The following is a 21,587-nucleotide window of genomic DNA, read 5'->3' on the forward strand; positions in this document are numbered from 1 at the left end:
CTGGTTATTAACGGCCTGGCTGTGATGGTCCAGGTGCTGCAGTTTCCAACGCTGCGGATAGGGGGATGTGAAGGAAGGGGCCTCAAGTACCATCGTGGCTCAGGTGTCAGCCTGGTTGGTCTTCAGCTTCTCCTGGTCTCGCACTTCCTGGTGCGTGCCTTTTTTTTATTCCAGGATTTAGACGTCTGTTTCCACCAATGTGGGTTTCTTCTACCGCCGTGGGATCGGATCTTGGTGATTTTGATTCTCTCTCTCTCTCTCCATCTCTTATTTTAGCTGTGTGCTTAGGGTCATTGTCTTGTTGGAAGGTAACCCCTTTGGCCCAGTCTGAGGTCCTGAGCACTCTGGAGAAGGTTTTCCTCCAGGATATACCTGTACTTGGCCGCATTCATCTTTCCCTCGATTGCATCAGTCGTCCTGTCCCTGCAGCTGAAAAACGCCCCCACAGCATGATGCTGCCACCACCACCATGCTTCACTGTTGGGTCTGTATTGGACAGGTGATGAGCAGGGCCTGGTTTTCTCCACACATACCGCTTAGAATTAAGGCCAAAAAGTTCTATCTTGGTCTCATCAGAACAAAGAATCTTATTTCTTACCATCTTGGAGTCCTTCATTTGTTTTTTTAGCAAACTCCATGCGGGCTTTCATGTGTCTTGCACTGAGGAGAGGCTTCCGTTGGGCCACTCTGCCATAAAGCCCCGTCTGGTGGAGGGCTTCAGTGATGGTTGACTTTCTACAACTTTCTCCCATCTCCCGACTGCCTCTCTGGAGTTCAGCAACAGTGATCTTTGGGTTCTTCTTTACCTCTCCCACCAAGGCTCTTCTTCCCCGATAGCTCAGTTTGGCCGGGCGGCCAGCTCTAGGAAGGGTTCTGGTCATCCCAAAAGTCTTCCATTTAAGGATTATGGAGGCCACTGTGCTCTTAGGAACCTTAAGTGCAGCAGAAATTTTTTTGTAACCTTGGGCAGATCTGTGCCTTGCCACAATTCTGTCTCTGAGCTCTTCAGGCAGTTCCTTTGACCTTATTATTCTCATTTGCTCTGACATGCACTGTGAGCTATAAGGTCTTATATAGACAGGTGTGTGGCTTTCCTAATTAAGTCCAATCAGTATAATCAAACACAGCTGGACTCAAATGAAGGTGTAGAACCATCTCAAGGATGATCAGAAGAAATGGACAGCACCTGAGTTAAATATGAGTGTCACAGTAAAGGGTCTGAATACTTAGGACCATGTGATATTTCAGTTTTTTTCTTTTTTAATCTGCAAAAATGTCAACAATTCTGTGTTTTTCTATCAGTATGGGGTGCTGTGTGTGTGTATATATAAAAGAGGAAAAAAAATGAACTTAAATGATTTTAGCAAATGGCTGCAATATAACAGAGTGAAAAATGTAAAATGTAATGGGGTCTGAATACTTTCCGTCCCATATATATATATATATATATATATATATATATATATATATATATATATATATATATATATATATATATATATATATATATATCTCTATCATCTCTATCTCTATCTCTATCTCTCTATATATATATATATATATATATACATACATATATATATATATATATATATATACATACATACATACATACATACATACATACATACATACATAGATAGAGAGAGATCTTGCCATATGTCACAGGAAATTAGCATATTTAATTGATACCACCAATTATTCAAGTGGTTGGTGACTACACCTGTTTTCAGCCAGCTAGAGAAAGGGGAGAGGAAAGGAAGACAACATAAAAATTGTTGAGCCTAAAGAGAAGTGTGTAAATCCGCTTTCGCTCTCGTTCTCTCTCTCTACGATTAAGGCTATTGCTGAAACGTGCCAGTACATTGTTTTATTGTCACTCTGATGTACCAATAAATGACACTTCAAGGATTACAGTCTTGCCGGCTCGTCTTACTATTCCTCTCCAAATGTAGCGTTTATGGTTGTGGCCAAAAAGCGTAATTTCTCCTATCACCTTCTAGGACGGCACACCTGAGAGATGAGGGCTCCTCCCTAAAGGAAAAGAAATCAATTGACAGCTTGTTATAAGTCCCTACCCTTCCCCTTGATCCCCCAGTATTGATTGTGTTTCTCCCGAACACAGCAGCATGTTTTGTTTAAAGACCAAATGACAGGGGAGGGTCGGATGGTCCCCTGTTGAGACAGGTTCTAGGGAGGCCAGGGAGGGCTGAACTAACCTGCAGGCTTGTCCTTCTCACAGGTTGCCCTCAAGGCTGCACCAGCCATCTGGCCGAAGGGAGTGCGCGCCATCGCTGCATGTGCATAAAACCAAGCCGCTCTCTTCATTTCCGGGAATCATCTTGCAGGAAGTGCTGCACTCCAAGCCTCACTCTGGTACACGGGCGCATCACAGGAAGTGGGCGGCGCTGGAGGAACAGCGTGACCCGGAAGTGCTAAATGCCCGGAGAACAGCATGGAGAGACAGAGCAAGATGGCGGAGGGCAGTCGGCTCGCTGTACTAGCCCCACAAGCAGTACCAGCAGCCCAGGACCCAGCCAACCTCCTCATGGAACAGGAGGAAGGGAAGGCGACTACAACTGCGGGCAGATCTAGGTCGGGGCCTGGTAAGTAGAAACCCCCCTTGGAAAGGGATGGTGGGAAGAGGGTGAGAGGTCCTGGCTTCTAGAGGTCTGAGAATTCCTGGGCTGGCCAAAACAGGGTGGGCTTCACCAATCACCTTACCCCCCCCCCCCCCAGTACAAGCCCGCAGTTTGGAGAAGACTGAGTAAAATGACATGTATGCTCTATCTCCTGTCTTACAGAATCCCCAGTGGAACCCAGGAGTCCCCAAATATACAGCCTCTTGCCGCAACAGGGCATAGCTCCTCAAAAAAGTGTGGGTACTGTAAGGAGAAACTCCCAAAGTCCCATTCAAAACACTTCTGCTATAAATGTGTCAATAAATTAGCAGGGAAAGAGGCTTCTACTTTGAAAGAAACTTTTTCAGCTGCCGGGTAGTCAGCAACACAGGGTCTTGACCCAGAGGTGCTTGCCTCTAGAGAAGGCACATCCTCCCAGGAAAGCCTAGTGCTCTCCTCCCGCCCTCAGTCACTGCCTCTAGCTCAGGTAGAGGAGGATGGGGAGGATAGAAAGCCAGGTCAGGTCAGGTCAGACCACAGCTCAGATGGGGAGGTGGATCCAGACCAGCTAAGAGAGACACAGAGGGATGCAAGGTTAAGGAGACACCTCTTCACCCTGAAGGATCTGGATGGGCTCCTACAGGCGATATATGCCACAGAGGAGATTCCAGAAACCCCTAGAGTAACCTCTGCACAGGACACGGTATACAGAGGGCTGAGCAAGGCTCAATCCAGGGTGTTCCCACCCCATCAATCCCTAAAGGATCTGATCCTACAGGAATGGAGGAAGCCCGAAAAGGAGATTTTCCTTTAAAGGAGGGTGACAAGGAGACATTCTTTAAGCACCCAAAACTGGATGCTGCTCTGTCTCAAGTCACCAAGCAGTCTGACCTCTCCTTTGAGGATGCAGGCAGTTTTAAGGATCTAATGGACCGTAGATCAGAATCCCTCCTTAGAAAGGCTTGGGATGCTAATACATCAGCCATGGGTCCAAGCTTAGCAGCCTGTGTAGCCAGGAATGCAGATTTCTGGGTGGAGAAACTGACCAAACGCCTGTCGCAGGAATCTGAATCGAATGACCTCCTTGACTCTCTGTCAGTGATAGGAAAAGCTGTCGCTTACCTTGCAGATGCCGCAGTTGAGTCTGCAAGTGCCTCAGCTAAGACGCCCGCCTTAATCAACTCAGCTAGAAGGGCTGCCTGGATTAAGGCCTGGGAAGGAGATGTTACATCAAAGGGTAAACTATATGGCCTTCCCTTTCAGGGCTGATTGCTGTTTGGCCAGGGCCTGGACGATGTTCTGTCTAGGTCCTCAGAAAAGGGTAAAAAATTCCCAGTAAAGCCCAAAAAGGAAAAATTTAAGAAAAATTCTCGTGGTCCCCCCCCCCCCCCCCGGGAACTGCAGCATAGAGCCATAAAAGAGCTCAACAGAAAGTGGGGCTATGGTAGGGGAAGGCAAAAAAACAATTTTGTTTTCCTCCCCCCAAAGTCGGCACCAAAGAAACAAAGTGACGCCAAGATCGGGGTGGGGGATCGGCTGTCCCACTTTGTCCCTCAGTGGGAAAAGATATCAGACAGCACTTACATCTGCCAGATCCTGCAAGAAGGTTATCGCTTGAAATTTTCGGCAAAACCCCCTCTATGATCAGCCTTACACATCTCCCCCCAGGGATGCCCTGAAAATATCAGCCCTTCTGGATGGTATCCAGGAATTCATAGAACAGCAGGCGGTGGTACCAGTACCAAAAAAACAATACCAAGGATTCTACCCCCATGTATTTGTTGTTCGCAAGCTGACAGGAAAGTATCGGCTGATAGTAAACTTAAGAAACCTGAACAAGCTATTGGAATCCAAAGAGTTTACTATGGAGAGTATCTACTCTGTACGCAAAAACTCATGGAGACCTTCATGACGACACTGGACCTCAAGGATGCCTACATGCATGTGCCAATTCACTTGGATTATCAGGCATTCTTGAGGTTCGCAGTAGTCATCAAAAGGGAGATTTTTCACTGGCAGTTCAGCGCCCTCCCATTCGGGTTAACAGCCAGCCCAAGGATTTTTTACAAAAATCCTAGCAGAGGCAGTAGCCTTTCTACATCTCCAGGGTATATCTCTGAGTCTGTACCTGGACGACCTGCTGATCTCCTGACCATCAGTCACCCAGGTCAGGTCAGATACCAACAAGATCACTTCTGGAAATCCTGGGTTGAATAGTCAGCACGGACTAGAACAGGTCAAGACCTTCAAGACCTTCCTAAGCTACATAGTGGTCACTAGACTACAACAACTCTTCTTGCCAAAGGACAAGGTGGCAAAACTAGCTTCATCAGTGGGGGATTTAATAAAAACCCCGTCACGCTCCAGAAGGGAGGTGCTAAGAACCATAGGTCTGATGTCGGCAGGTATACTGGCCATAGTCTGGGCGCAACTTCACTCAAGAGTCCTTCACTTCTTCCTGCTCTCCTGGGACAAAAAGAGGGAGTCCCTGGATCAGGAGATAATGCTCACCCCTCAGGTCCTGTCCTCCCTAGAGTGGTGGACAGTATCCAAAAACCTAAAGGGAGGCAGACCATGGGTGCAGTGGGATCCGGTAAAAGTTACCACCGATGCCAGTTCCTGGGGGTAGGGAGCCCACCTAGGAAAGGAGAAACCTCAAGGTCAATGGAACAGCTCACTAGTTTGGATGTCATCCAACTACAGGGAGCTCAAAGCAGTGGGGAAGGCCCTGAAAGCCTTTCAAGAAAGCATCATGAGCAAGGAGGTTCAAGTAAGCTCCGACAACACCACCATCATAGCCTACCTGAGTCACCAGGTCCAGACCCCATCTAGAATTTTCCAAGGAGATACTGGACTGGGCCGAGGTGGACTTCCTCAGCCGTCGGCCGATAAGGCAGGAGGAATGGGAACTGAACCCCGAGGTATTTCAAACTCTGGTGCAGTGCTTTTGAAATCCGGAACTAGATCTGTTCACCAACAGGCAAAACAGGAAGGTAAAGAGATATTTCTCGATTTCCCAAGAGAGGGAGTCAGAAGGCTTAGATGCCCTGACTCAGACCTGGCAGTGCAGGTTGGCATACACCTTCCCACCCCTAGCCCTGATTCCGTGGGTCCTTCAGAAGCTCAACCAGTCCACAGGCCAGCTCCTTCTGATAGCACCCTGGTGGCGATGGAGAGCTTGGTTCGCAAGCTTTAGATCCATGGCAGTGGCAGAGCCATGGAAGCTCCTGAACAGGCCGGACCTTCTCAGGCAAGGGCCAGTACTACACCCAAGGCCAGAATTTTTCCAGCTGATGGCCTGGTTAGTGAGCGCCAGATCCTAAAACTAAAAGGCTGCTCAGAAAGAGTGGTAAGCACCCTCCTGCTGAGCAGAAAACCAGTGACTACAAAGATTTACTCAAAAATTTGGAAGACTTTCTGTTCCTGGGGAAAAGAAAAACAGATTACCTCCACCACTGTTCCAGTTATCCTGGAGTTTCCCACCTTGAAGGTAGGGCTGTGTTTACTTGATTATCCTCTCAGGTGTGCTGTCCTGGAAGGTGATAGGAGAAAACCTACGTTAGACTTACCAGTAACAGTATTTCTACAAACCTTCCAGGACGGCAGGCCTACTTCCCGCCCTACGTGGAGGGAAAAATGAGCTGAACACTACAAACTGGTGATCAAGGGGAAAGGGTGGGGACTTGTAACAAGCTGTCAATTGATTGTGTTTCCTGCAGGGAGGATCATCTCTCAGGTGTCCTGTCCTGGAAGGTTCGTAGAAATACCGTTACCGGTAAGTCTAACGTAGGTTTTTGGTTGTATTTTTTTTGCAAAGCAAACAACAAATAGGGCAAAATAACAGAAAAAGTCAATGTGCATAACTACTCGCCCCCCCTAAAGTCAGTACTTTGTAGAGCCATCTTTTGCGGCTATTGCAGCTCCAAGTCGCTTTGGATAAGTCTCTGTGAGCTTGCCACATCTTACCACTGAAATTTTTGCCCATTCCTCCTTGCAAAACTGCTCCAGCTCCTTCAAGTTGAATGGTTTGCGCTTGTGAACAGCAATCTTTAAGTCTGACCACAGATTTTCTATTGGATTGAGGTCTGGGCTTTGACTAGACCATTCCAAAACATTTACACGTTTCCCCTTAAACACTCAAGGGTTGCTTTAGCAGTGTATTTGGGGTCATTATCCTGCTGGAAGGTGAACCTCTGTCCTAGCCTCAAGTTGCACACAGTGGTGCAGGTTTTGCTCGAGAATATCAATGTATTTAGCACCATCCATCTTTCCCTCAACTCTGACCAGTTTCCCAGTCCCGACTGCTGAAAAACATCCCCACATCATGATGCTGCCCACCACCATATTTCACTGTGGGGATGGTGTTCTTTGGGTGATGTGATGTGTTGGGTTTGCCCAGACACAGCATTTTCTTTGATGGCCAAAAAGTTCAATATTAGTCTCACCAGACCAGAGCACCTTCCTCCATACATTTTGGGAGTCTCCCACGTGCCTTTTCACAAACTCAAAACGTGCCATTTTGTTTTTTGCTGAAAATAATGACTTTCTTCTGGCCATTCTGCCATGACTTATTGTCGTCCTATGTACAGATACTCCAGTCTCTGCTGTGAAACTCTGCAGCTTCTCCAGGGTTACCTTAGGTTTCTGTGCTGCCTCTCTGATTAATGCCCTCCTTGCCCAGTCCGTGAGTTTTGGTGTGCACTCGTCTCTTGGCAGGTTTGCTGTTCCATGTTCTTTCCATTTGATTATGATAGATTTGATGGTGGTCCTAGGGATCACCAAAGATTTGGATATTTTTTTATAACCTAACCCTGACTTGTACTTCTCAACAACATTGTCCCTTACTTGTTCGGAGATTTCCTTGGTCTCCGTGGCAGTGTTTGGTTAGTGTTTCCTCTTGCTTAGGTGTTGCAGCCTCTGGGGCCTTTCAAAAAGGTGTGTATATGTAATGACAGATCATGTGACACTTAGATTGCACACAGTTGGACATCATTTCACTAATTATGGGACTTCTGAAGGTAGATATTAGTTCAGAGAAGGACTGTGAATGTGTGATAGAGTGGGTTTTGTATAGGTGGTCTAGATCCTTGGTTAGAAAGAATCTTAAGCCAGTTCTCCTTATTATGAGTTGTGACAAGTGCGATAAGCCGACCTCTAATAACTGCTTTATGGGTGGTCCATAGGATCTGTGGGGTGGTATCAGGAGAGGTATTAAGAGCAAAATATTCCTCTATTGCTGTGTTAATTTCCTGTTCACATGCCAGGTCCACTAAAAGGGAGTCATTGAGACAGCAAGAGTAGGGTGTGGAAGCAGGGCCGTCTTAAATTTTGATTGGGCCCTGGGCAAACATTTTCTTGGGGCCCCCCCTCCATTCTGAGACATACAAAAAATAGCAGGTAGACTCAAAATCAGTTTACTGCAGCAGATCACACAGCGATTGCAATTGTTTGCCAGAGGTTACAGCCTATCATTACTGCTCAATGGCTGGTTTCTAGAGGTTACAACACATAATTTCTGCTTGCCGATTGGTTGCTAGAGGTTAATGTACATTATTAGCGCTCACTAATTGGTTGCTAGGGGTTACAGCACATCATTAGCACTTACTGATTGGTTGCTAGAGATTAAAGCAGATCACTACTGTTTGCTGATTGGTTGCTAGAGGTTCATGCACATCATTACCTCTCACTGAGCAGTGGAGCAATCCCAAATAATTGAGCAAGTAAAGGGGCACATTAATACACATACTACAGGAGAGGTTCAGAGACTGCGGACATACTGCAGAAGACAATCAGAGACTGCGGACATACTGCAGAAGACAATCAGAGACTGCGGACATACTGCAGGAGACAATCAGAGACTGCGGACATACTGCAGGAGACAATCAGAGACTGCGGACATACTGCAGGAGACAATCAGAGACTGCGGACATACTGCAGGAGACAATCGGAGACTGCGGACATACTGCAGGAGACAATCGGAGACTGCGGACATACTGCAGGAGACAATCGGAGACTGCGGACATACTGTAGGAGACAATCGGAGACTGCGGACATACTGCAGGAGACAATCAGAGACTGCGGACATACTGCAGGAGACAATCAGAGACTGCGGACATACTGCAGGAGACAATCAGAGACTGCGGACATACTGCAGGAGACAATCAGAGGCTGCGGACATACTGCAGGAGATTACCAGAGACTGCGGACATACTGCAGGAGACAATCAGAGACTGCAGACATTATACAGGAGATGGTCAGGGAACTTTCAGCAATGCACAGCTTTACAGTTAAATAACACAGCTCAGGGTTTAAACAGTCAGGCATTTTATGGTTGTAAGGACATACCTGGCCAGCCAAACTCATTACATACATTCAGGACTGTGGGCAGGGCTTCCACTCTCTGCTCTCACTAAAGCAGCTGGGAGCTCCACTGATGCTTTGTTGGGTGGGCCCTGGGCCCACATCACCCGTGAATGGTCGCCCCGATGACAACTTTGCAGAGCGCACAGAGGACATGGGAGGATGTATTCCGCACTAGCCAGCTGAGAGGGGCGGGGCTGGGAGCTCCACTGACGCTCTGACCCCGCCCACGTGCAGCCTGTGTACTGGGTATAGAGCGCCTGTAGTGAGAGCCAGTGATCGGAGTGGGAGTGTCATTGGAGCTCCCGGCCCCGCCCCTGGACCTCTGTATTCACCAGGCAGTATAGAGGGGGCGGGGCCGGAAGCTCCACTGACACTCGCACTCCGATCACTGGCTCTCACTACAGAAGCTCTTTTCCGAGTACACAGGCTGCACGTGGGCGGGGTCAGAGCGTCAGTGGAGCTCCCGGCCCCGCCCCCTCTCAGCTGGCTAGCGAGGAATACAACCTCCCATGTCCTCTGTGCGCTCTGCAAAGCTGTGATCGGGGCCCCAATTCACGGCTAGCGCGGGCCCCCCAACAAAGATTGGGCCCAGGGCAAGTGCCCCGTTTGCCCTGCGCTAAAGACGGCCCTGTGTGGAAGAAAGTCCGATCAGATTTGTGGTGAATTTTACAGTGTGGTGGTCAGACCATGGACATGCGTGGATAGCAGCTGGTACAGAATTCAACAGTATGACTGGGGTACAAAAGATATCTGGCATGCGTATCTTGTGGGTGAGAATAAAATGTAAATTCCTTGGCGCATATATTTGTGCGCCACGTGTCTATAAATTGGGAAAGGATCAAGATTTTGTTGAATGGTTTTAGAAAAATCTTTAGCGTTCAAGCTAATGCGACTTCTATCTAAAGCCTGGTGAGCAACAAAGTTAAAATCTCCACCAAGATACATATGGGATGACTGGAATCTACAAAGTGTCAAAGAAGTTAGAAAAGAAACTAGTTTGAGCATCATTGGGAGCATAAACATTTGGTATCCTAAGTTTGCGGCCTGCAACCAAACCTTTAATAATGATAAATGCACTTTCTGAATCTTTATAAGTATGCTGAGTTTCAAAAGGAAAAGATTTGTGGAGGAAAATGGCAACTCCCCTAGTCTTAGTAGCATGCACTGTGCAGAACGCCTGCCCAAAAGCCTTCTAAAAAATTTTAGGATGGTTAGAACGAGAAAAATGCATGTCCTGCAATATGACTTTTTGAGCCCCTAATTTTATTGTTCTGCAGGAAAGCTTTCCTACGTTTGTGTGGAGGCTTATATTTGTCAAGGACTCTAGCAGGGAGAAGCACCTACATTTTTATTTAAAGAATCTGGTAATTTGATAACCCTCTATTAAGTAACCGTAATGGGCACCAGTTTATGATTCACCAGCTGGCCAGCATCTAATTCAGCAGTGCCCAGTGTGTGCAGTATAACTGCAATTCTTTTCTGATCAGTAATATTGGATAAAACAGCGTGTATCTCGGGCAGGGTAGCACTCTTGTTTATTCAATACTGTCATTCAACCTAAACAACATTTCAGTTTTATATCTTTTTATTTGATTCAGTCATAAGTGTCGTTTTTGCTGCAGTTTTCCATCGTATATTGCAAATCTTTTCATCCCAGACTTATATAAATGTGGCAGTAAAAAAAAAAAAAAAAAAAAGTACATTAAAGCTCACTGCCTGTGTATTGCATTAAGATACAGCGGTGTAATTTTTATACTTTACACTTGGCAGCGTTGCATCGTGCAAGCGAGACCTGGGTGACAGCCAAAATAATTTTCCAAACAGTAACGGAAACGGCAGTACAAAAAGAGATAAATACTGCAGCCGGGCTGTGGATCCCCAGAGATATTTAACATTGTTTAATTTAGGAGTTCCTTTTTTACACTGCCGGATCAGATTCTAAAAAAGAAAAGGTATGGGCCTTGTTTTGTACTGTCCTGAGAGATGCTCAACTGTAGCGTCTTTGCTCAGAAATGTGGATCTTGGTGCACAATGTAAATGTAATGGCCAATGAATGATTTAGAGATCTTGTAATTAAAGGTGTAGTTTCACCTGACCAGACTGGCAGGGATGAAATGTCATCTCTCTCCTTTCCTGTTACGTTTCAGTGTTACCTGATAATTTTACACAATCACATCTGTAAAATCAGTTTTATTTAAATATTATGGGTTTGATTTAATGGCAAATAGGCTTTTACTTGGCAAAAGAATTTTCCCTTATCTTAGTGAGCGTTGTGAAAGGATGCCCAGAATCACATGAAAAGGGGAAAAAGCATTTTGCTAACGTGATTAGATGATTAAGGTCAGCAGAGCTTCACCCAATTCATTAGGCTGAGCGCCGGTTCACACAGGGGCAACACGACTTGCAGGTCGACTCACCGAGGCGACCTGCACACGACTTCAGCGGCGACTTGCAAAACGACTTCTGTATAGAAGTCAATGCAAGTCGCCTGAAGTCGTCTCAAAAATACTACAGGAACCTTTTTCTAAGTCAGAGCGACTTGCGTCGCTCCTATTAGGACGGTTCCGTAGTAGAGAATGGGACACGACTTGTCAGGCGGCTAGGTCACCTGACAAGTCGCCCCTGTGTGAATCGGGGCTGAGGGAACATTTTCTTGCAAAGTCAACAACCTATTTGCCTTTAGTAAATTTACCTCTGTATGCACATCCTTGATGTGGATCTGGTTTTTAAAGTAGGATTCCCTTAAATAGGTGGGGCAACCTTACCTAATGAGCTGTAAAAACGTGGGTCCCATATGTTTTTAATTTCAGGTTCCATGAATTAAAGCTGACACATTAGGACATGTGATCTACAGAGGGGCTGCATTGTGGTTGAAGACATCGGCAACATCTTTAGTCAGTTTGAGTGAAAGCTTTAGTAAGGTCAGTGCCCTAACGCGCTGCCACCAACGCATTAAGCCATTTGGCCTTGTGTTGGAGCACCACAGTACCTGTTTTTTATATCAAACATCCATGTGTTGTGTGTTGTTTTTGTTTTGTTTTTTATGGTTTCTTGATCAGGGATTTTGCCAGGTAATATTTAACTTTCTCTCTTGGGTTGGAGGTCCGTAATGTAGAAGACTGAGGTGGGAAGTGCCAGAGGTCACTGTAGAGATGATCCAGTAAAGAGACAAAGGCTGTGGCATACTTGTGTGGGTGGCTCTTGGGGAAACTCCTTCCCTTGCATTTGTGTCTTGACCAGTCCCTTGTATAAATCCATTTTGGAAGAGTAAATTGATTTAATTATTTTCTTATTCCTCTTTTATATGTATTAATGCAGTAAACACTGTGCTAGACAGGTCAGCTATCTAAATGGCATTATGTTGCCACTTAGAATTTCTTCTGTGGATTTCCCACCATGGACGGCTTGCTCTTGTCTGTGTTGTAAAGATTGTGTATAAGACTTCTACGTTTTGTGTAGAGAATTCCTGCTCCTGTTTTTTTCTTCCAATTTATTTTTATTGAATTTTCACAAATAGGTTTGACATATAACATTACAGAGTAAAGAAGATCGATATGCTCATGTAAACAAATGTTACCCTCAAAATGGTATAACAAGGTATTACGCAATCAAAACAGAAATGGACCAGGGCGTAGAGACAAGCTGTAATGAAAAAGGTAATACTGGGGTAAGGTATGCACCATATTTTGGGAGGTGAAAGAAAGGGTTTAGGGTAGGACTGGAAACAGGAGCAAAAAAGTTTAGATTATAACACCTCTGTCCCAATTTGAGATCCCCCTCACCCAAATAGCGACGACTGGTAGGGGGGGAAATGAAGGGAAGAGAGAGGAAAGAAAAGGAAAAAATAAGCAGTGACTCTGCAGTCACTGAAGCACTGAGGGCGGCATATAGGATTCGATCCCTGGTTTTCATGTTTTACGAAATGTAGCCATCTTATTTTGTCGGGCGGTCACTTTTTTGAGGACTATTGTTTGAAAGACTCTGTGCTTGATATCAGTGACGGGAACTGTGAATAAGGTTTCTTGCACCTATTCATTTTATTTTATTTCTTTACTAAGGGGTATGTTTTTAGCAATTTAGTTATTTATTTTTCCAAACAATTTTAGCAATTGATTCGTTTTCTGGTCACTTGTTATCATGCAACTACTAAAGGATTTACTAAACTCTTAAAACATGTCCATCTGAATTTTTCACTCATTTGAGGGACTTTTACGTCCTAGGTAAGATTTCCCATATTAATACTTCCTATGTTATGTCTGCTGTTTTCAAGAGGTGAACTATTGACTTGGCATTAATTCCAATGGAGATTGATTGTGCTCAATCCCTGTGCCTTGCCACCACACACATTTGACAGGTTGCCTGTTACTAAATTATTTGTATGCCCATCACATTGCACCTCCTCTACCATGTCCAATTCAATAACGCAATATATTCACTGGAAAAATATAAGGCATTAGGTGATTGGTGGGAAAAACTGGGAGAAAAAATTCCCCAAAGAGGGTCAGCAGAGAACACTAGTGTAAACACAAATCAGCTTTATTAATTACCAAAAAGCATTAAGCAACCAATTAGAGATACAAAAATGGTGAAAAAAGGTAGCAATATGGACAGACGGTACTCACAAACCAATTATTATTATTACCTTATATGCATTTTAGGGCAACTTGAACTGCATGCAGGTTAACCCTGCATGATTGTCTTACACTTATCAGCAATATTGGCCACTTATTTATCCAATTAACTTTTTAGGTTGATCCAGGCAAAACCTTGCGTTTTTTGATTAGGTGATTGGTGGTGGTACAGGACCCAGGAGATTGCACCGACTACTTGAGTGAATGTCAACTTTCACATTGGTCCATCAGGTATGAAATATACTTACTTACATTTTTTAATAGGGCAGATTATACTTAGATCCTATTTCTGATTTTTAATCGCAATTCATATTCACGGGGGGGAGATCCGACCTCTATTTGTTCTGAGGACCACAACCACAGGATAGAAAGTGATAGGAATTCCAAAGTTTTACAGTTGTCACTGGAACAGCTTGTTAAGGGGACATCCTCCAGTAGGAGAAAAGAGGGAATTTACCCTCACTTTAGACCACTTTTTTTTCTCTCATGTCCCTGGGACAGAAAATGAAGGGAAATACTCCCAATGGGAAAAAATTAACAGGAGTCTTAATCATGCTCTTAATGTTTAGGATCAATTACATTAAATAAATTACATTACAATTACATTAAATACACTAATAAACATTAGTATGGAACACTCAATTATGAGGCAATCCTTATCTTCCTCATTTTAGATGGTATACCATTATGCCATTGCTTTTTTTTTAAAGACTTAAATACTTATATATTCTGCTAGTCGGTGGTGGAACACAGCATTGGGGTTGCTGTGGGGGACCTTCTTGCTGGGTGTCCTCTGTGTGCTGGTGGGCTTATTTGGCCTTTCACCTCTTGTAAGTGTTTTTAACCATTCTTTGGCATATTACAATCTTGATTTACTGTAAAAAATATATATATTTCTTTATATATTGCAGCATACCAATCATTATACTGTGTTTCCCCGAAAATAAGCCCGGGTCTTATATTGATTTTGGCAACAAAAGACACAGTAGGGCTTTTTTTCGGGGTAGGTCTTATCATGCCATGTGCTGTCCTCTCGCCCCCTCCCTGCCTGTCCGGAATCCCCTGTGGAACCATGTAAAAGTGCTTGTAAAATACTAGAATCCACTCAATTACAGTATTATATCATGTAAACTGTGTAGGTTTCTGTAATATAATTGTGCCGCAGACCTTCTTATAGCACCGCTGGGCGCTTCTGTGACCCGCGGGAGCTCTGCAGAGGGAGAGGGGACCGAGATCCCCTGCTGACAGCGCGGAGAAGAGGGGAGCAGCTGCTGGGGGCTTCAGTGACCCATGGGAGCTCTGCAAGGTGACCCATGGGAGCTCTGCAGAGTGACCCATGGGAGTTCTGACAGCTTGGAGAAGAAGAGAAGAGCATGAGATCAGCTGAGCACCGCTTGACACTTCCATGGCCCGCTGGAGTACTCCTCCCTGATCCGAGCACTGCAGGGGAGGGGGGGGGGGGCAAATCCCCCACTAACAGCTGGGAGGAGAGGAGGAGAGCAGCGGGAGATCAGCTGCTGGGCGGCACTATAAGAAGGTATGTGGCACAATTATTTTACATAAACGTACACCGTTTACATTATATACTACTGTAATAGAGTGGATTCTAGGGTTTTACCAGAACTTTAAACTAAGGCTTATTTTCCGGGTAGGGCTTATATTGCAGCCCTTCCCGAAAATCACAGTAGGTCTTCTTTTCGGGGAAACGCGGTATGTGGTGGTTGCATCGGTTTTCTTTTCTTTGTCTTTTTCCCCTCTTTTCACCTGGTGATCTGGCCAGTAACACACCTCCTATATTACGGTGCCCCCACTCTGGATGAAGGAGCAGAGGAGGCTCAGCAGACGGCAGCATTTTCAGTCAGGGAGGAGGGTAGTGTAAAATGTTTTGGCAGGTTTGGAACCGCTAACAAATTGAAGTCAAACTAGAGCAGTTACAGCAAACTGTTTTTTTTTTCTGTCTGGATTACCAAATGAAAATTATAAGAAAGAAAGCCTAATAAAGGAAACTAATACAGCCATCACATCTAAGAATTGGTAAACTGCAATTTAATAAATGTTTGCATTTGGGATTAAAGTGGTTCTAAAGGCAGAAGTTTTTTTATCTTAATGCATTCTCTGCATTAGGATCTAAAACCTTTTGTATGCAGCAGCCCCCCCTAATACTTACCTGAGTCCTATCTCGATCCAGCGATGAGACTCGGCTGTCTGGGACTCTCCCTCATTGGCTGAGAAACACAGCGGGCAGCATTGACTCCTGCTTCTGTCATTCAAAGTCAGTGAGCCAATGAGGAGAGAGGGGGCATATAGAGCTGCGGCTTGGCTCGGGTGCCCCATAGCAAGTTGCTTGTTGTGGGGGCAGGAAGGAGGTGCCACGGCTGCCAATGAGAAGAGGAGGATCTGGGCTGCTCTGTGCAAAGCCACTACACAGGTCAGGTAAGTATAACTAACATATTTATTATTTTTAAATAAAAAAAAACAAATTTTAGTATTACTTTAATACTGCTTCAACTACCGCTTTAACTGTGCTCTACTACCCATCATATTGATAGTGTTACATGCCTTTCAGAAAAAAATGCCTTTTTTTCAGCACCCATTTTACCTGGAGACGATTACTTTTATTGATTATTCCAGTGCATGCTGTACAGTGTGGTATACTGCTGTCACAGTCTGTACTGATTTCTCTAAAATTCAATAAATATTTTCTGAAAAAAAAAAATTAGGATGGAAGATTCAACACTTGTGACGTGAAATATGTAGTTTCAGAGCAGTTTCATATTATATAATTTTTTTGAATATTGCAGTCACAGATCTCATTTGGCATTCAGTTTGTTAGGTTAGGAAGTACCTTTGCTGACGCATTGGAAACTATTGTATATAAAATGTTCTATTTTCGGCAGTAGAAAAAATGTCTATTTAGCAGCGCCAAAGAAGTGAAAAGATTAGCTGTAATATGCATGATATAGCATGCACTTTAATTTCTTAGCATTGAACAAAGTTTAGCCGCTGAGCAACCCAGCAAAGGAAACCCTTCACAAAGGTTCCTTTGTTGTTGAACTTTTCAACTCCCTCACAAAGCCAATTATCAATACCAAATTCACACAAGGAAGTCTTTATTTGTTTTACATATCATGTACAGAACTCCAGCTCTGGGGCACACTAGGTGCCTGGGCGACCTACAGTGCGACCAACAAAGCTTTGCTTCGAATGATTGTATAAAAATTTATCTGAGGAGACTTGGTGTTTTAATAGTTTTCTTTGCACTTGAACCTAGAACACGAGCTGCCTTGTAGGAGCCTTTAGTGGCTGCACTGTGGTGCCAAGACCCTATCGGAGAATTAAATCAGCTGGCTCCAGGCTACCTAACAGAAGGCCTCTAGATTTGAACACTTGATCAATGCTAAAAGGGAGGACCAGTCTGTGTGAATTTTACACTTCTCTTTCAGCAGAGATCACATGACCTAGTGCCTATGAAGTGACCAACACTGAAGGGAGCTTTAACTTTTTCAGATCCGTGCTATAGCCGAATGACGGCTACAGCGCGCACCTACTTTGCTGGGAGTACGTCAATAGATGTCCTCCTGTGCCCGAGCGGCCTGTGCGCCCCCTGCAGGGTGCGCGCGGTGCGGTCTGTGATCAGCGAGTCTGAGACTCGGCTGATCACAGATCGGACCCCTTACCACGTGATCAGCTGTCAGCCAATGACAGCTGATCATGTGATGTAAACAGAGTCGGTAATCGGTTATTTTTTTCTCCTCGCGCTGATGGTGTGAGGAGAAAATAAAAAAAAATCCGATCACCGGCGGCTCTCAGAGGGACATTGGTCCCGATCAAGGAGAGCTGCCGACAGCTCATCTGTGCCCACCTGTGCCACCTGCCAGTCCAGTGCCCACTAGTGCCGCCTACCAGTGCCCACCAGAGCCACACATCAGTGCTCACACTGCCACCTATCAGTGTCACCAATCAGTGCCTCAACAATGCTGCCCATCAGTGCCGCCTATCAGTTCTCATCAGTGCCGCCTCATCAGCGCATATCAATGGAGGAGAAAAATTACCTGTTTGCAAAATTGTATAGCATACTATGAAACATGATTTTTTTTTTTCAAAATTTTCTATCTTTTTTTGTTTAGCAAAAAATAAAAACCCCAGCTGTGATTAAATGCCACCAAAAGAAAGCTCTATTTGTGTGAAAAAGATGATAAAAAGTTCATTTGGGTATAGTGTCGTATGACCGTGCAATTGCCATTCAAACTGCATCAGCGCTGATAGCTGAAAATTGGTCTGGGCAGGAGGGGGGTTTAAGTGCCCAGTAAGCAAGTGATTAGGCAGCATTTTCTCTAGGAGCAGAATTTTAGCACTTTTTTGCTATTTAACCAACTTGGGCACAATATTAATGCAGCTTTGTAACATTTGAGTGTAGGTTCACCATAAAGTGGTTGTAAACCACGTTACACCACTTGTGTAATAAGGCTTACCTGTAGGTACTGTAAATATCTCCTAAACCTGCAAGGTTTAGAAGATATTTACCATATATGCTCGCGCCAACGTCATTGGCGTATGAGCTGTAAGAAACGGCCCTCCGTGCTGTTTCTTCACTAGACTGACTTCACGCCACTCCGGCCTCACATTGGGCACCAAAAAAAAAAAACCTGGATCAATATCTGCATTCCCATTAATTCCAAAGGTGTTCAGTAGGGTTGAGGTCAGGGCTCTGTGCAGGACATTCGAGTTCCTCCACCCATCAAACCTACATGAGCTTGTTGGACATCCATTCCTAAATTATTAATATGGAGTTTCCCCCTTTGTGGCTATCACATCCTCCACTCTGTGAGGTCAAGTACTAATGTTTGATGAAAAGACTGGGCCTCACGTTGGGCACCAAAAAAATTAAAACCTGGCCTTTAGCCAACATTCAAGTTCATGCACACTAACCCATTATGCTTTTACTTTGCAGGGGAAAAAAGAGGAAGTAAAACCCATCAGGGTTTACTTCCTCTTTAACCACTTAAGGACCAGGCTTTTTTCTGACATTTGTTTAAAAGTAAAAATCAGTATTTTTGCTAAAAAATTACACAGGACCCCAAAACAAAGTAGTTTTTTTTTTGTTTGTTTTTTTGCAGGGGCTGTACAGAATAAAATGGAGGTCATTGCAATTTTTTTATGTCACACAAGTTTTTTTCAAATTCAATTTTTTTGGGAAAAAATAACCATAATATATACCCTAATTTTTTGTATAATATGAAAGATGTTGCACTGAGTAAATAGATGCCTAACATGTCATGCTTTGTAACTGCACACGCTCGTGGAATAGAGTCAAACTATGGTACCTAAAAATCTCCATAGGTGACGCTTTAAAAATTTCTACAGGTTACCCGTTAAGAGTGACAGAGGAGGTCTAGTGCTCAGGTGTTCGTGGTGATACTTCACATGTGTGGTGTGAACACCGTTTAACCACTTCAGCCCCGAAGGTTTTACCCCCTTCCTGACCAGAGCACTTTTTACAATTTGGCACTGCGTTGCTTTAACTAACAATTGCGCAGTCATGCAGTGCTGTACCCAAATTAAATTTGTGTCCTTTTTCCCCCCACAAATAGAGATTTCTTTTGGTGCTATTTGATCACCTCTGCGGTTTTTATTTTTTGCGCTATACACAAAAAAAAGCGTCCAATTTTGAAAAAAAACTATTTTTACTTTTTGCTATAATAAATCTCCCCAAAAAATGTTTTTAAATACACATTTCTTCATCAGTTTAGGCCAATATATATTCTTCTACATATTTTTGGTAAAAAAAAAAAAATATCGCGATAAGCGTATATTGTTTGGTTTGCGCAAAAGTTATAGCATCTACAAACTATGGGAAAGATTTATGGCATTTTTATTATTTATTTTTTTTACTAGTAATGGTGGTGATCTGTGATTTTTAGTGGTATTGCGACGGACAGATCGGACACTTTTGACACATTTTTGGGACCATTGACATTGATATAGCAATCAGTGCTATAAAAATGCACTGATTACTGTTTAAATGACACTGGTAGGGAAGGGGTTAACACTAAGGGGCGATCAAGGGGTAAATGTGTGTTCTAACTGTATGAGGGTAGGACTGAGTAGGAGAGGACATATCGCTGTTCCTACTTACTAGGAACAAACATGTCTCCTCTCCTCTGACAGCACAGGGATTTGTGTGTGTTTACACACACAATTCCCCGTGCTGGAGCTTGTGCACGCAATCGCATGTGACCGGCGGCGATCACTGGCCACACGCATCGGGTCCCCCCGCCGGTCAGTGGGCGCATGCACTCTGGTGGCTCTTAAAGGAACCCTTACCCATAAATACAAGTATGCTGGTTGGGAACTGGTTAAATATGTGGAGGTGGCCTACATATGCGTTCACTACTGCGTGCGAGCTTGCGGTGATGGGTGCGCTTTAAAAAAAATAAAAATGTAAAACCTTCTTTTTTTTTTTAATCACTTTTATTGTCTTTTATTATCCCTTGCGATAACAATACAGCATGACAGGCCCTCTTTATGGAGAGATCAAATCTCTCCTCTAACCTTAAAAACAAAAGATCAAAAGTTTGGCCTTGTTTACATTGGCCGGATTCAGAGGTGACGTCATGTCACTCTGGTCCTCTTAGGGCATAGAGATGAATGGAGGCCATCTTTCCTTCGCTAATTTCTTTTACACTATTATTTTTTAGTAGAAAAAGTAAATTCAACAGATTAGTGTGTTGGTACAACAAGCATAACATAGGAAACATCAGCTGTAGGTCGCAACAAAGCACATTCAATGCTCCAAGTTATACTGTATGGTAGGCAAAAACTTAGAAATCCCAGGTGCTAATAGAGTGTGTGTGCATAAATATATGAATTACATATTAGTTATGAAAAACCATCTTCACTAGACTGACTCCTGGGAACCAGGAGTGTCAGAGAGAGAATGATTCAGAAAAGGGAAGGAAGTGTTTAAACAGGAAGTGGAAAGCAAGAGGGAAAGGGGAAGGGAAGAGAAAACGGAAAGCGTCCATCGAGGGTGCATCGGGAGACCCCTAAATTGACAGAAGTAGATTGAACCTAGAGGGTTGGTTGCATGTTATCCATGGTTGCCAAACCCTAAAATTTATTGTGAGTGTCATTGGCAAGGGCCGTCAGTTTTTCATTAATCATAAAGTCATTCATGCCGTTTAAAGAGGAAGTAAACCCTGATGGGTTTTACTTCCTCTTTGTTTCCCTGCAAAGGTAAGGCATAATGGGCTACTATGCATCACTTACCTGACACAGGAGCCTGTGATGTCACCGCTGTCCCCTCTGCTACGGAGCGTCCATCTTCTTTCCGGGTATCGTGGCTCCGGCGCTGTGATTGGCTGGAGCCGCGATGACGTCACTCCCGCGCATGCGCACGGGAGCCGCCACTAACGGCATATCGCCGTTAGCAGTGGCATGCTCAGTGCGCCTGCGCGCCGCTGTCTATGGCGCATGCGCCGTAGACAGCGGTGCCTGTCTTTTTGCAAATATCTCCTAAACCGTGTAGGTTTAGGAGATATTTCTTGGACCTACAGGTAAGCCTTAATATAGGCTTACCTGTAGGTCAAAGTGGTTTGTAAGTGTTCTCAACCACTTTAACTGTTTCAAAACTGAGCACAGGGGTTTTCCATGCCTTCACAATGGACAACTTGGTTGCAATAAAAAGGTGCAGAGCCAGTTGGCATTCCGGATGAAGGAGTTCTGGGATAGGTTTACACAAAAGGGCCTCATAGGGGTCTCTTTTAAGATTGGAATGCAACCTATTACGAAGAAGAGTATAGACCCTGACCCTAGTCTACACACCGTAGGACATGTCCACCAGATGTGGGCCATGGTGCCCTCCTGCGAGCAACCCCGGGAGCAAAGAGGGGGATAGGATGAAATAAAGCGAGCTAATCTAGCTAGCGTATAGTACCATCTCTATAGCAGTGGTCATCAACCCTGTCCTCAG

The 21,587-nt window shown here is 44.4% G+C and overlaps 1 protein-coding gene across 3 annotated transcripts in view; it reads left to right on the forward strand.

Annotated features, from left to right (window-relative positions):
- SGMS1 (sphingomyelin synthase 1) overlaps window positions 1-21,587 on the forward strand; it is a 498,565-nt gene that overhangs the window by 93,026 nt on the left and 383,952 nt on the right. The window contains exon 3 of one of the 3 annotated variants that reach the window (XM_073596327.1): window positions 13,734-13,846. The exons of the other annotated variants lie outside the window; for them this stretch is intronic. The gene's annotated coding sequence lies outside the window, so the exon portion shown is untranslated. The remainder of the gene's footprint in view (window positions 1-13,733; window positions 13,847-21,587) is intronic. 3 annotated transcript variants of the gene reach the window in all.

The sequence above is a fragment of the Aquarana catesbeiana genome, linkage group LG08, assembly GCF_042186555.1.
Source record: "Aquarana catesbeiana isolate 2022-GZ linkage group LG08, ASM4218655v1, whole genome shotgun sequence".
NCBI lineage: Eukaryota > Metazoa > Chordata > Amphibia > Anura > Ranidae > Aquarana > Aquarana catesbeiana.